Consider the following 14,856-nt stretch of genomic DNA (forward strand, 5'->3'; position numbering starts at 1 on the left):
GCAGATACACTCTGTCACTGCTCTGCCTGTGTACAAGTCTTTTCATGGTTTAGCATCGTAATTTGAAGCACTTTGAATTGCCTTGTGTTTGAATTGTGCTCTACAAATAAACTTGCCTTGCCTTACCAAACCCTAGATCTTTTTTAAATACATTTTTGATATATAGATGATGATGATCTGTTGATGGTGGGTCCCGAAGCCACACCTGTTGAGAAACATTGTTCTAGGATAATCACCGTGTCCGTGTCCACAGTATGCTTAGAAACCCCTCTCGGATTTTCCGCCAGATATCTTTCTCAGCTTGATTGTTTTATCCCACTTCCCCAAATGAGGCCCAATCAAACGTTAGGACGAATCAAGTCACTGCTACTTCCTCATAAATTTCTATTCTTATCCGATTTTGCAACCGTTAAGTAAGATTTACCATCATTATGACAGTCTGGTGTTTCTCTGCCGCTCCTCTCATCCCTGCGGCGAACAGCGCTGTATTTTGACACACTTTGTACATGCGATAGGGGCGGGTCACTTTTCTCTGCCAGACTCTCTCACACACATACCATTGCATAATAATTACGTGGATGCTTAAATAGGTCGTGAACTCTGATTTCAGATCTAACCTGTTTTTACACAGCTAGAGACATCAGATTTCACGTGGGAATCAGTGGAGAGGCAAAGATAGCCGGCTTAATTAGTGTGAGTCAGTATAATTAGTAAGGTGGGTGAAATATTTGGAATTCATTTTGGCACCTAGGCCTTGTTAGACTGGACCGTTCAGCGTGAGATGAACTGTGGGGCTGAGACAACAAAGGTTAACGAGGTTACTAAAAGTAAATGATAGCCGGTTACTAGTACCAATACCAGTACTCAGCCTTTTTAAACAGACATTATAGATCATAGACTGTAAAATTAAGAATGGACTAATTGTGGCCTACTTCTTCCTGTCACTATAAGGAAATGGGCGTTGAAGTATCTGGCTCCTATGGACTTTCCATTGACACTTCTTTGCCCTTCTGTAAGTCCACATGTGTGTCTCAACATGTGCAACATCATCCTAATTTTATTCTTTTACTACTATTGTTGTTTATTTACACCCTGGTCTAAATGATTGAGCTGGCTCCAAGATCTCAGTCAAATTGCTAGCATGAACGAGCTTCAGCTGTGCTGAACGCTAAGGGGGAAGCCCATGGGGAAGCTCCCTCAGTCCATTCTTAATTTTGCAGTCTATGGCAGGGGTTCTCAAACTTTAAATTAAAAGGTCCCAAACATATATAATGTGGTTTGGATTGATGAAAAAAAAGGAAAAGATTGAAATACACAATGTGGCAATGTTTTTTTGACAATATTGTGTGATCTGCATGATACGTAATGCAGGCTATAACATAAAAACATAACAACAGATGATTGATTGATTGAACATTTGCTAAATAACACAATGCTTGAAGTTCAATTCTTGCTCCCATCAGGGGGATGCTGTCATTGTGTCCTTGGGCAAGACACAGAAAGTTGGCTTGAATGTTGGTTTTGGCTCCTTGATTAAAGAGCCCAGTTGAGGTAGAAAAGCGCAATATAAATGTACTTTACTGGTGCCATTAGCCAAATATTTTTATAAATTTTGCTTGGTTGGATGCCCTTTAGTGTCAGTCACAAGCTGTCGCATCATGCACTGTGTTAATTTAAATACACTTTCTCGTACAAAGGAAGCCTGAAGTGTAGATAAAGTAATATATTTATAACAGCAGTCGCACTGTTTCCACTTGGCCCAGTGCACTTATATACAGCATTATAAGTGAGAGCAGATGGCGAGGTGATGGAATAAAAGACAAAGATAAGGTTTTATTGAGACTTCTCCGGGCAACAGGCCCCGCTCCAGATAAACGTCTGTCCTGTATTAAGTTAGAGTAAATATTTTGGATGGAACGTGCTGGAAACCTCGTTGTTCTGTGAATAATGATACATAGGACAAAGGCTTATGAATGTATATAATGTTTTATTGAGATCGGTGTTGAATTTTTATGTGTATGAAAAGAGGTTGTTGAATGTGTGATGTGGTAATTGACGCCATCTTGTGGTTACCAGTAATAACGCAGCGTTCCCAGAAGCTTCCCTTGGTTTACAAAGCCCAGAAAGTGTTGGAATATTTAAAGTTGAGTTTTTTTTTTTTTTTTTTTTTTGGAACCATGTGATTTCCCTCGTCCTATATTATTCCCACTGTTGCAGATATCGAGACACGATGGTAGTGACGTGTTAAACTCTCAGGGAATAGACAAACAGCTGTTACTGTAAATATGATTTTATGATCTATTTCAAGGAAGCTCTGTCTATGTTTGATGTGGCTGGAGAACCCCCTTGATAACACCATTTTTAATTATACAAGGCTATAAATAGTGTTAATAATCTATTCCTATTGACGAATTATTAACGCAATCATAATATGTTGCCTGAGTTTGCTGATGTTGTGCGGTAGGTGGCGCCAACGTGCTACTTTCGACCACAATGATTCTGGGCTCTTCATCGAGTTCAGTGAAATGATTGAATATTCACTTTAAATACAGCCATGAAAACTAGTTTGGACAATATTCCACAAAAACATTTTGTAAAAAAGACGGGCTGCTTCCAACTCCTCTTAAATTGATTGTAATTCCAGAAAGATGCATCCTTTTTTTAAATAATGGGCACATGCAAACTCTGTATAAATGTCTTAAATGTTTTTATTATTTCATTTTTAATTTGTGTGATAGAGTTACTGATTTCTTTACTGATTACGTATTGTTATAGACTCTCTCTTCTTTCTTTCTTTCTTTCTTTCTTTCTTTCTTTCTTTCTTTCTTTCTTTCTTTCTTTCTTTCTTTCTTTCTTTCTTTCTTTCTTTCTTTCTTTCTTTCCTTTTTCCTTCTTTCTTTCTTTCTTTCTTTCTTCTTTCCTTCCTTCCTTAATCTTTCTTTCTTTCTATCTTTCTTTCTTTCTTATTTCCTTCTTTCTTTCTTTCTTTCTTTCTTTCTTTCTTTCTTTCTTTCTTTCCTTTTTCCTTCTTTCTTTCTTTCTTTCTTTCTTTCTTTCTTTCTATCTTTCTTTCTTATTTCCTTCTTTCTTTCTTTCTTTCTTTCTTTCTTTCTTTCTTTCCTTTTTCCTTCTTTCTTTCTTTCTTTCTTTCTTTCTATCTTTCTTTCTTTCTTTCTTTCTTTCCTTCTTTCATTCTTTCTTTCTTTCTTCTTTCCTTCCTTCCTTAATCTTTCTTTCTTTCTTTCTTTCTTTCTATTTTTCTTTCTTTCTTTCTTTCCTTCTTTCATTCTTTCTTTCTTTCTTTCTTTCTTTCCTTTTTCCTTCTTTCTTTCTTTCTTCTTTCCTTCCTTCCTTAATCTTTCTTTCTTTCTATCTTTCTTTCTTTCTTTCTTTCTTTCTTTCTTTCTTTCTTTCTTTCCTTCTTTCATTCTTTCTTTCTTTCTTTCTTTCTTTCCTTTTTCCTTCTTTCTTTCTTTCTTCTTTCCTTCCTTCCTTAATCTTTCTTTCTTTCTATTTTTCTTTCTTTCCTTCTTTCTTTCCTTCTTTCTTTCTTTCTTTCTTTCTTTCTTTCTTTCTTTCTTTCCTTCTTTCCTTCATTCTTTCTTTCTTTCTTCCTTCCTTTCTTTCTTTCTTTTTTTCTTTCTTTCTTTCTTTCTTTCTTTCTTAATTTCAGATGCATATTTTTGTCTCAGACCATGATTTAAATACGCCCTAAATCCCAAACTATATTTCACATTCCATAATAAACCATGTAAAATAAAATATGACCCTCGGCTGTGCACATTTCTGGGCCCAATAACACATGACCGAGTTCCTCATGGCCCGGTCTTCGGCCCGATGCACTTTCGTCCCATATATCAGTCTCCTTCAGCGCTGCTATATGTTTCAGTCTGGTCCGACCTCTTGGGGGGAAAGTCAGACGACCCAGAAATGATGTCACTTTTCAAAAAGCCATCACCACCAATTAGCGTACAGCCCAAGGTCGAGATAGAGGCACACATACGCATGCAGAAAAGCTCTAATTAAGAAATAAGCGAACATAAACACTGTAATTCAATATCCTAAAATCCATTTAGAGGCCGCTCTTGGTATAAACTGGCCTTATTGCATTTGTCAGCTCCCTCAAACTGATTGGTCTGTCTCGGCTGCTGAAATATCACATGGAGGATGAGTGAAAACCTGCCCCTCTGACACAATAAGGTATTTGGACGAAAAGCAGGTAGTCAGAGTGTTTTTTCTCGGGGACAGGTCTCACCAGGGTCCCGGGCCGTGGGTGTAGGATAACAGCCGTTCTGCTGGTGCGCATGACAGATTGACAGAAACGCTCGCGTCTCAGATAGATCCCACTCCTTTAATGAGAAAGTGAGGAATGAGAGCGAGACGCAGAGCAGGGAACTTCAGGGGATATTGGTTTCAGGGGGAAACAGGAAGTGCACACAAATCTCGCTCCTGTCATTTGAATACAAGAGGCAGATAATTTATGATATGCAGTATAATATTTTTTAGAATAATGAAAAATCATAAAGGTGTCACCCTACAACGGAAGCAGTTTTTACACATTTTTGCTCGAACAGGCACAAGATATAGGCCAACGTGAAAGAAAATGTGAGCTGTCGATGTTTGGATTTTATTAAGTGATGTAAAAGTAGGACCGTTGCCAAAGCTCTAGCAGTAAAAAAGCACACGCGGGTAGTACTCAGTTACATTGTACTTGAGTAACTAAAAGTAACTTTTCATTAAGTACCTTTTACTTCTTCTTGAGTCATATTAAAATTAAGTATCTGTTTCTTACTTGAGTAAAAAAAAAAGTAATTCTTGCCACTGTGATCTTTGAGCAAAATCGAACAATTATGCGTCAGTAATATTTTCCCCATACTTTTTACTCTTACCTGAGTAAATGTTTGAGCCACTACTTTTTACTTCTACTTGAGTAAAGTTGCTTTAAAGTCATTTTATTCTTACTCGAGTGAATACTTCTGCTACTCTACCCACCTCTGTAAAAAGTCATGTGACTGAAACCCATTAACTGAATCTTCCAAGAACAATATCCTACATTCTGATAATAATTACACTGTTATTTTAAATCCATTTCTCATTTTTTGTGTGGAAAAAGACCTCTGTGCACTTTGAATCTAAACTAAAGCCTTTTTATGAATCATAAACTAACTGGCCTGTAGGTGTTCATGCATTACTGTAAAGTGCTTTGTGACTATGTCTGTGAAAAGCGCTATATAAATAAAGTTTTTCTTCTTCTTCTACTCCTTCTTCTCCGTCTTCTACTCCTTCTACTACTTCTACTTCTGCTGTGACAGTATAGTCCCCAGAATTTATTTAGACATTTTTAGAAACTGATCCCTGTGAATAATGTCAGAAATGAGTTTGGACCACAAACCAACTCAAAAAGTATACGTTTCCACTTGGCAAACAACACCAAATGTCCGAAATTGCGTGTTCAAAACTAGCGGGATCAAAAGTCTCTGAAATGTGACATGCACTACATTCTTTGCGTATCTCCAAACGGGGTGGGCTCTCACACACAAAAGCGCCTCAGCCCTCTTGAACGCGGCTGCCCCAGTTCCCCGGGTCCTCGCTTTCTTGCTTCCGACGCTGTTTGTGCATCTGTCCGGTGCAGGAATGCAGATTTACTGGCCTCCGCGGTCCTGCAGATGTGGAACCAAAGAGCAAGTGTTATGGTGTATCCCCTGGCGGGTCGCTCCACCTCTGCCCAACCCCCAGCCTCACCCCCCCCATCCTACAGTGGTGGTATAGGGACCTGTGTGCTGCCTCCCTGCTGGGCTTTGCCTGTTTATCTCTTCCGAAGCGCTCATGATTAATGAGGCCCTGAACACAGCGCCTCCTCTCGCTGGGACCACAGCTGAGTAAACAGGCCGGGACGCTGCTGCTGCTGTCTGATCCCCCGCACGAGGAGCTCTGTCCACCGGGATAGGCCCATGCAGGTAGCCACAGAATGGATGCCACAATGATGAAATGTTTGAAATGCCCCAGATTGCTGCAGGTAGAACTGCTTATGGCAAGTTTAAAATAATGTAATCTGTAAGTCAGTCCTTTAAGTGGAGATATTATCTGAGCAATCAGTGAATAATAGAAAAAAAAGTTGTCATAGTTACAGGTATTTACCAACATCAACAGACTGACACAACACAATTTGGATGCACAGACATGTTGTTGTGAGACACTTCCTCCTCCCGGTCGTGAACATGTGCCGCACAAACATAAAAACACAGATGGACTCCTCATGGCCCACAGTCAAACACATCTTTTACTGGCCACTGTGGACCTCTGCCAAGTTCCACTGTTTTATGCAACTGAACCAGAGATTAACCTCCTCATGACCCACAATTTGGGAACTACTTTATAAAGAGCGCTGATGCCCGTTTAATACACTCCCACTGAGCATTAGCACCTGTTTATCTGGCCATTAGTGGGGATGTACAACAAATAGGAATGTTATGATAAGATAGTGACTTGAAATAATGTTTACTCTTTGGATTGACGGTAATTAACTTAACATTGTTTACATATTTATTTGACTTTGCCGCAATGTGATCAGACATCATTATGAGAGTCAATTTGTGATGCATATAGACTGCAATAGTGTAGATAGTTCAAATTTTCAACTCCTGTCCCATAGTTGGGTCTTGTCAACACAACAGAAATATGTTTAAAGTTCAAATGCATTTCAACCTGGATAGACTCAAACAGATAGACTCAGATCCCGGCACTAGACATCGATATATGGATATATGTCTTTCCCCGGAGCCTGGACACTGGTGTTGGTATGGGAGACCGGTGAAGGATGAAGCAGGGTGAAGCCATGGATAGAAGAGGGGTGGAGGTGGGTCATAGCACAGCTGGGAACACTGAAGACTTAAACGCGGGACCGAGGGCGATGATCGGCTGCGACGAAGGTGTGGCTCTGTGCTGACGGGCTGAGGTGGAGGTGTGACCCCCCCGCAGACACGATGGTGACGCTGAAATTAGTCTCCCAGGTTGACTTTACGCCTAAGCTTCATTTAGCTATCAATAAGTTTTATCTGTATTTTCATAACTATTAATGTGAACTATCCAAATCAAACAATCAATCTGAAACAAGGGTTGGCAGTTCGATCGTCTCTCTCACAGTGCATGCCGTCGTTGTATCCTCGGGCAAGACACCCAACCTCTCTAGTATACACTGTGCATGAATGTATATGAAGGGGTGATGACTTCTCAATGTGAAATACTATATGAAAGATGAACCTGATTTGAATCGGAATTGGTTATGTTAGTACAGGCCTATTGCAAACTCAGAGATCATATTGTGCACATAATTATAACACAATTGGATCAATTTCAATAAATTCTGGGACCGTGACCCTGCAAATTGTGAAACACAATAAGAAATCACAAACTCCACAAAGAAAGGCCCATGCAGTCAGGGAATCGAACCTGGGACCTTCTTTGCGGCGATGACCACTTGGATCTCACAAAGAAAAATTGGTTCTTTTTGAAATGACAAAACCTGCAAAATGACACGCGCTGTATATTTCATCAGCAGGAAACGCGCTGTGAGGATGCCCAGCTTTCCAAATGTTAAATATAATCATTCATTGTGAGACAGATCTATTGGATAAGTGTTTCTTGATAAAAGGATTTTGTAATTATACGTAACAGCCCCTAACCAGTAACAGTCATAAATACCCAGATGTTTGTGGTATGAATCATGTCTGCCCCTGTCCATGCACATGACTAATTCCTCGTCTTTAATACCAGACTGTTGGCGGCTTCTCCCCAACATTAATCTGTGGATCCTTCTGTACTGACCGAAGTCCTGATGAAAACGAATACACGCAGAGTACTTATGGTTAGAAAACAACCTTGGAGCCAATGCCGTGTGGGATTTGAATAAGACTCTGTGTAGCAGTAGCAGCGCCTACAACATAACCATAAATTCAATGTCAAGTCAGTATGTTGGGATTTTATTCACTATTCAACGTGATATTTGAGCTGGGTTTTGCTCATTCTTAAGATGGCACATCCACTATTGATGAAAGTCACCCGCACTCGTGTCCTTGTTTGTTTAGACATCTCTCGAAAAGTTTATTTTTCTTCTAGGGTCACAGTGTCAGAAGTTACGCTCCACACACAGCGGGGGAACTCTCTTCAATAAGCTCGTTTGCTCCACATTTTACTGCTCCTAACGGCGGCCATCTTGCTCTGTTCCACTGTGAAGAGACCCCGGGACCCCATATAACGGTCCCCTCACTTTTGGGGCCATTTGCCTATAGGCATTTCCTCTGCGGGTTGGTTTGTTTGTCTTTGAAAGTGAGGACTGTGACGCCCCAAAAACAGCGGCACGGTTAAAGAGGATCACACCAAACCAGTTGGAGGTTGTTAAAGGGCACGGTATTGTCAGGGCCCAGCAAGGGCAAAAAGGGCTCAGTGTTGTTTTCATCAACGAAGACTATAATGATATCATTTCGTTGACGCACCTATGCCTGATTTTGAACCCTTTTAGTCAAAATGTGATGAAATTGATATTTTTACCATCACGGCTGTCCTTTGGAGTTACCTTGTTCCCCTTTTAGTCACTTTTTCACTATTTGGGTTGACCGTACACAACATCAACAAATCTAATACGGTGGAAACTTCATACATGATTTTTTCTACTTTTACAACATACTTTTATGGGTCAAAAAGAATTGTACCCTACATAAAGATAAAACACACCTGCTACATGTGATACAGATACACATGGCCTCACATGCAGCAGGCTGCGCCCCTCTCTCCCTATATCTACCCCACTCTCCAGTCTGTGCCTCATAGTTGGAGGACAGTTTCTCCCCAAATTAATACAGTAGCGTATGAACGTAGAAAGTATGTTGATGCAAGGATCTCAAAGGCAAGGATCAGAGGATGAGGAGAGTGGCCTCTTTTGGGAAAAGTCATACAACACTTCTGCCTATTGTGGTGTAATATGTCTGTCGAAAGCATCTGTCAACCTTCATCCCAATCTCAAGGCTACTTGGCTACTGACAGTAGCCAAGTACAGTGACAGTACAAGTGACAGTTCAGGATTTTAGAGGCAGTTGTGGTGAATAGGTCTGAGCTCATTCTACACTTTAGGACACTACCAATTCTTAGTTTTGATATTTTTAAACTCTGTATAGTCCCTTTAACCATGTTATCATGCTGGAGCCTGATCTAAAACTAATCTGGAGTGCTACTTTTGTTTCTTTTGTAAACATTTCAAACAGTTTGTCCAGTGTCCTGCAGCACATCACTGTCACAAACTCCTGTGATAACGTTTTACTCAAATGCTTGCTTTGTGTTGATAATACTCATAAGAATTTTCATAGTTTTTGACTCCATCCACATACAACCCTATTACATTTACTGCTCAGACAGCTTCTGTTTTAAACCAAGTAAGTCAACTGAGGAAATCGTAGTTTAGAAATCTGTGAGTGGTTTCAATTTCCAGGTAACCCCTATTCCCATGCCCTTCTTTCCTCGTGTGTAATATATCTAGTCGGGCTGAGCTCCTGGACTGAGTGAGGGATGGCGTTTGTGGCCGTGGGCGCCTGGCATGTCTCTGCGTCTCTCTGCCCCAGTATCAGTGTGCGCCTATGGGCCGCGAGAGGCCGGAGGTGTGGGCTGAAGGATGGGGAGTCAGGAAGACGGACGGCTTTGAAGTGGGGACGCCGGCGAGCGTTTATGGGCCGATGGGAACGCGCCGAACAAAGTACACCCCAGGAAATTCAATACTAAAACATACACTTCATTTCATTTACAACTTCTCTCCCGGTAGATTGATAACATCCTCACTGTATGCATGCCTTTTTGGTCTATGGGTGACAATGTTTGAATGGTATGCTATGTTGTACCTTATGTAACACGGGACCTTGGTGAATAGATTGCTTCAAAGGCAAATCTATCAAAAAAAATACAACGTTATGTGAAACTATATATTACACTACAAAGTCCGGTGTAAAGTGTCTCGGTGAAATGTATAAATCTGTGGCCCTTGCACTCCCTAAATCTCCCGCAGCCTGTTGTGAGCGTGCTACTGCTGTGGGAGGTGGCAGTGAGAACCAGCTGGCAGAGGTTATACGTGAGCAGCCGTGGATCCTGTTTCGTTTCATGGGGAGATATGAATTGTGTGTGATGGTGTATATTAGAAGGTGTTTGGTGTGTGTTTGCGAGGAGGCGGGTCTACATTAAACGCATACAGTGTGTAATGCTTCAGTAATGGCTGTGTGGACAGATGGTAGTGAGCTGACTGAAGAATCTGTGGTCGTGTCTGCGTATTGTCATGTGCATCGTAATGACTACGGGGTTGAAGTGCGTGTAACTTTTTGAAGTAACTTGCAGTAGTTCGCAAAGGTGGAAAACAAATGCAACAGGATGTAAGGCGAAGCTTAGGAAAAAGCTTAGAAAATGATCCGTTAAACCAGATTCAATGGTATTTAGTAGTGTTAGTAGCAACTAACTAACTTAACTAGCTAACTGACTAACCAACCAACCAACCAACCAACCAACCAACCAACCACCTACTTACCTACCTACCTATCTACCTAACTAAGTAACCAACGGTGGCGCAACGGTTAGCGCTCCCGCCTCACAGCAAGAAGGTCCCGGGTTCGATTCCCACCTGGACAGGGCCTTTCTGTGTGGAGTTTGCATGTTCTCCCCGTGCCTGCGTAGGTTTCCTCCGGGTACTCCGGTTTCCCCTACCACTAAAAACATGTACAATAGATTTCCCTCTGGGGCCAGGGGAGTCCCCTGGGGCCAGGACTCCCCTGGCCTGGCCCCCTGACTCCCACTGAGATTCTTAATCTCAGTGGAATATCCTGGTTAAATAAAGGTCAATAAATAATAAATAACCAACTTACTAACCAACCATTCAACTAACCAACAACTTAACCAACTAACTAAACTAACTAAACTAACTAAACTCACTAAACTCACTAAACAAACTGTTTCGACAAAATCATGACAAAAACGTGACAAAAAAGAGACGAAAATGCTTTTAAAAAAGTCACAAAAATAACAAAAAAGTGACAAAAATGACAAAATGACAAAACCATAAAAAAAAAGATTTAAAAATGTGCCAAAAAAGCAGCAACAACATAAACAGTTTTGATTACTTATGTAGGTCTTAGCTTTCAAATGAGCTGTAGGCTACTGGAGGAAATGCGCTCAGTTCAGGCGGGGGTTAAGAAGTTGATTTATATTATTTTAGTGGTGCGAGCAATAATAAAAGACTGGGAGCATACAAGCTGTGCGGGTCGTTTTGCCTTTTTTCGTCTACCTTTTTGTTATACTCCTATAAACCTCTTATAATTCATTTGATCTCTCTTCAAATCTATTTCCTCATCTTTCTTGTACTTCACATTAATAATTAGTTGGAAACAGTTTTATGGTGTATTTCTTGGGGAAATATCGCAGTTTTCACGTTATTTTTTCCACGTTTGAGGTTCTTCTACGAATGCGCTTATTATTGCAGTAGCTGCGTGGTCCACGTCGTGCTGCGTAGTTTGTAAAGCAGCTCGTGCTCATGTAAAAGCATGTGTTGTTTCCGCGCTCCAGAGTGTGTGCGTGGGCCGGAGCATCTGGCTGTGTGTCTGCGTATTGTTATATGCATGCTCATGATCCCGGCCTGTCTGTCTGAGCTCGGCCTCCCCCGGGGGACTCTGGCCTGTCCGTTGCAAAAGCGCTCTCTGACGATCTTCCTCCCCCCCACAACCCCCTCCTTTTATCCGTCCCGCTCCGGTCCAGGACGCCCTCCTCTCTCTGGCGGGACGGGACGGGGACGGGGGATACAAACAGACGCGCTGCCTTCGTGAGGCGCAAATCCACGCTTCCTCTGAAACTTCCAGCGACGCTACTTTCCGCTCCAAATTCCACAGCCATTAAACTTTCCTGGCAGCGTTTCAGCAAACAACGCAGAGCAGGGAGATAGGGAGAGGAGGCGCCCCACCCTTCTACCCCCAGGAGCATCCGAATTATGGAAAGGACATTTTATTGGTAGAGCACAATTCCTTCACTTGAATTGTTAAAGTAAATAATTTGATCATTTTTGCTGCTTGTTCTTCAAAATAAGTACTTCAAACACTTCCTACCCCCCTCCCCCCTGTCTCGCCGGGATATCCCAGACTGGTGCCCTTGTTGACTACCTTAAATAAAGATATGACTTCACTCTCCTGATCAGGTTACTGTCTGGGTGTCTACTGCCTTTCTCACAAGGTCAAACCGAGGCGTCGGGCCCCGAAAAGACCCCCTCTCCCCATTACTCTGTCCCGACTTGTCCTGTCCCATCCGCTCACAACCCCTTCAGATATAAACCAGAGTTAGATTAGTGCAAGGTAAATATGCAGCCTTTATTACCGCTGGTGCTGTGGCTGTCCCACCGTGATTACAGCACAAACAGCACGGCGGGGCCTCAGGAGGGACAGCTGACGGGTGCTACCGTGTTGGACGGATTCTCACTTTCTCACTTTCACTGGGGTGTGCCGGAGGTGAACTGCACTCAGCTTTGAGGGGATTTATGGGCATGCCCTCTGCCACATGTGCCGCTAGTGGCATCCATTCTCAAGTGAATTCACCTGGCTTTTACAAGAATAGTTATGGTAACCACACGTACAGTTCATATGAAATAGGGCTGCACCAAAAAAAATGAATATAATGATTTGGATATTGAAAATAATATGCAATATGTTAGAAGCAGTTTTAGCACAGAGCATTTAAAGGTGCATTATACAACTTTTGATGCTAAAAAAAAAGTTGATATCAGTTTATATTTGACCTTGCAGTGACCCGGCAGCTGTATGACAGTTAGTATGGCGCCTTTATTTTCGATCACAGTGGTCTCTACAACTCTCCAGGATCAATTGTTTGTTTTGCAACACTTGTCCAAGAGACAAGTAAAGTACTTAAATACACACAAATCTCAACTTTTTTTTTCCACATAAAAAGTTGCATAATGCAGCTTTAAACACAAAATGGTAAAGCATGGCAAAAAATAAGGAAAAATCCTGCAAATACAGTAGGTCCCCTCTGGAACCGCCACCTTAACGTGGTGGAGGGGTTTGAGCGCCCGAATGATCCTGGGAGCTCTGTTGTCGGGGGCTTCCTGCCCCTGGTTGGGTCTCTCCAATGGCAAACAGGTCCTATGGTGACGGGTCAGACGGTTCAGAAGTCCCTTATAAGAGACCAACAGGCCCGGTTAGAGCCACGAGGCCCTCCTTCTGTGGACCCACTGCAGGAGGAGCCATAGGGGCTGGTGCAATGTGACTTGGGCAGCTCCAATGGCTGCCCCCATGAGCCATCAATGGAAAAGTGGAAGAAAATGGATGGATGGATGGATTACAGTATGTTTTCAGATGAGATAAAGATAATCTGGTAATATGCTGTGCTAATATCAAGGACTAATAGCTAATTCTGTACAATGCAAATGTAAAAAACCTCCCTGAATGTCATATATCATGTTTCGATGCAACACAAAACTGTCCTCCACATTTTGAAAGACCTTCAATCATCATCAGACTATTTTCTAAGCAGTTCTGCGCTCAAAGTGTCTTCATCCCAGCACCGTTGACTTGTCAGAGGGCCGTAATTCAAAGCTTGTATTGACCGGTTTATCGCATGTCACTCGCACTCCTGCCTGCAGAGGGTGCTCTAAGTCAAGTGAAAATCCCGACCGGCCAAGTCTGCCACAAGTCAGGACATTTCAAATCATAAAACGCAAAGTATCAAACCTGTCATCCATAAAATCATCATTGGATTATTTCAATTTTGTGAAACGCTCAAGAACCCCCTTAAGCTCAAAGAACGAAGAAAAGTTAGACGTTCTCCATCATTTTCTTTTTTTTCCCTCACTGGCCTCTAAACTCCAAACCCTAAACTCTGGTGTTGGGCCTTGAACTTTGTCTTTGTCACCTTCCTTGCACATTATCTTTTTTACTATCCCAAATCCCCGGGAGATTTAGCGGGCGGACCAGCTGCTCGGACTTGTAAAAAGCTGAGGAGGATTGATGAAGACAGAACTGCGAGTGTGTGAGCGTGCCGGGTGCGCAGTCAAATGGACCGGGCTAAATGGGAACAATCTGGACGTCCCGAGAGAAAGTGGGTGAGAGAAAGTCACAGAGGTGGGGAGACGGAGCTGGAGCATCAGAGGAGGTCCAGAAGAGAGATGACGGGAATGTTGTTTATGTCCAGCAAATGTTCACCCAGCAATGACCTTCAGAGAATCACTGGTAATAGGATGGAAGGATGTGTGGATGTATAAAGCACTAGTATGGAATCTATATATTCATATGTTAAGTGTTATGAACCAGGCTTGGACACATGCAGAAAAAAAACCCTTTGGGATCCGAGGGTCTCCTGGCTGCAGGCCTGAGTGCCAGACCTCACCAAAGCAACCTGCCCCCTCCCTCTGTAATAACTGGGGACTGAGGGTCTGTAAGGTGATAGCCTGGTTCACAGTCAACACTTGTGGATGTCGATATTTCCCTCTGAGACAGAAGCTAAACGCCTATTGCTCACCTTGACCAACGACGGGGTGATGAAGGCCAAGCGTCCATTTCGAAAAGCCGCTGATGAAGATGTATTGCGGAAAGGTGGCATTCCGGGAGGTATGGGGTGCACCAGGTGTTTTGCCAGGGGTATTGGGGAGAGTTCCTGTTCTCCCTGGGACAGGATTAAGAAATGGGATACAGTCAGTGGGTTAGCAGCAGCTGGCGCACGACCCTTCTCATGTATTTGGTTTGTTTTTGATGTGGCGGTTAATAGCCATAACCGTCGGGTAGCCTGACAGTAGGAAGTGTCGGCACACAAGGAGATTAATGTCTTAAATGG

This window comes from Gobius niger (assembly GCF_951799975.1).
Source record: "Gobius niger genome assembly, chromosome: 19".
In the NCBI taxonomy this organism is placed as follows: domain Eukaryota; kingdom Metazoa; phylum Chordata; class Actinopteri; order Gobiiformes; family Gobiidae; genus Gobius; species Gobius niger.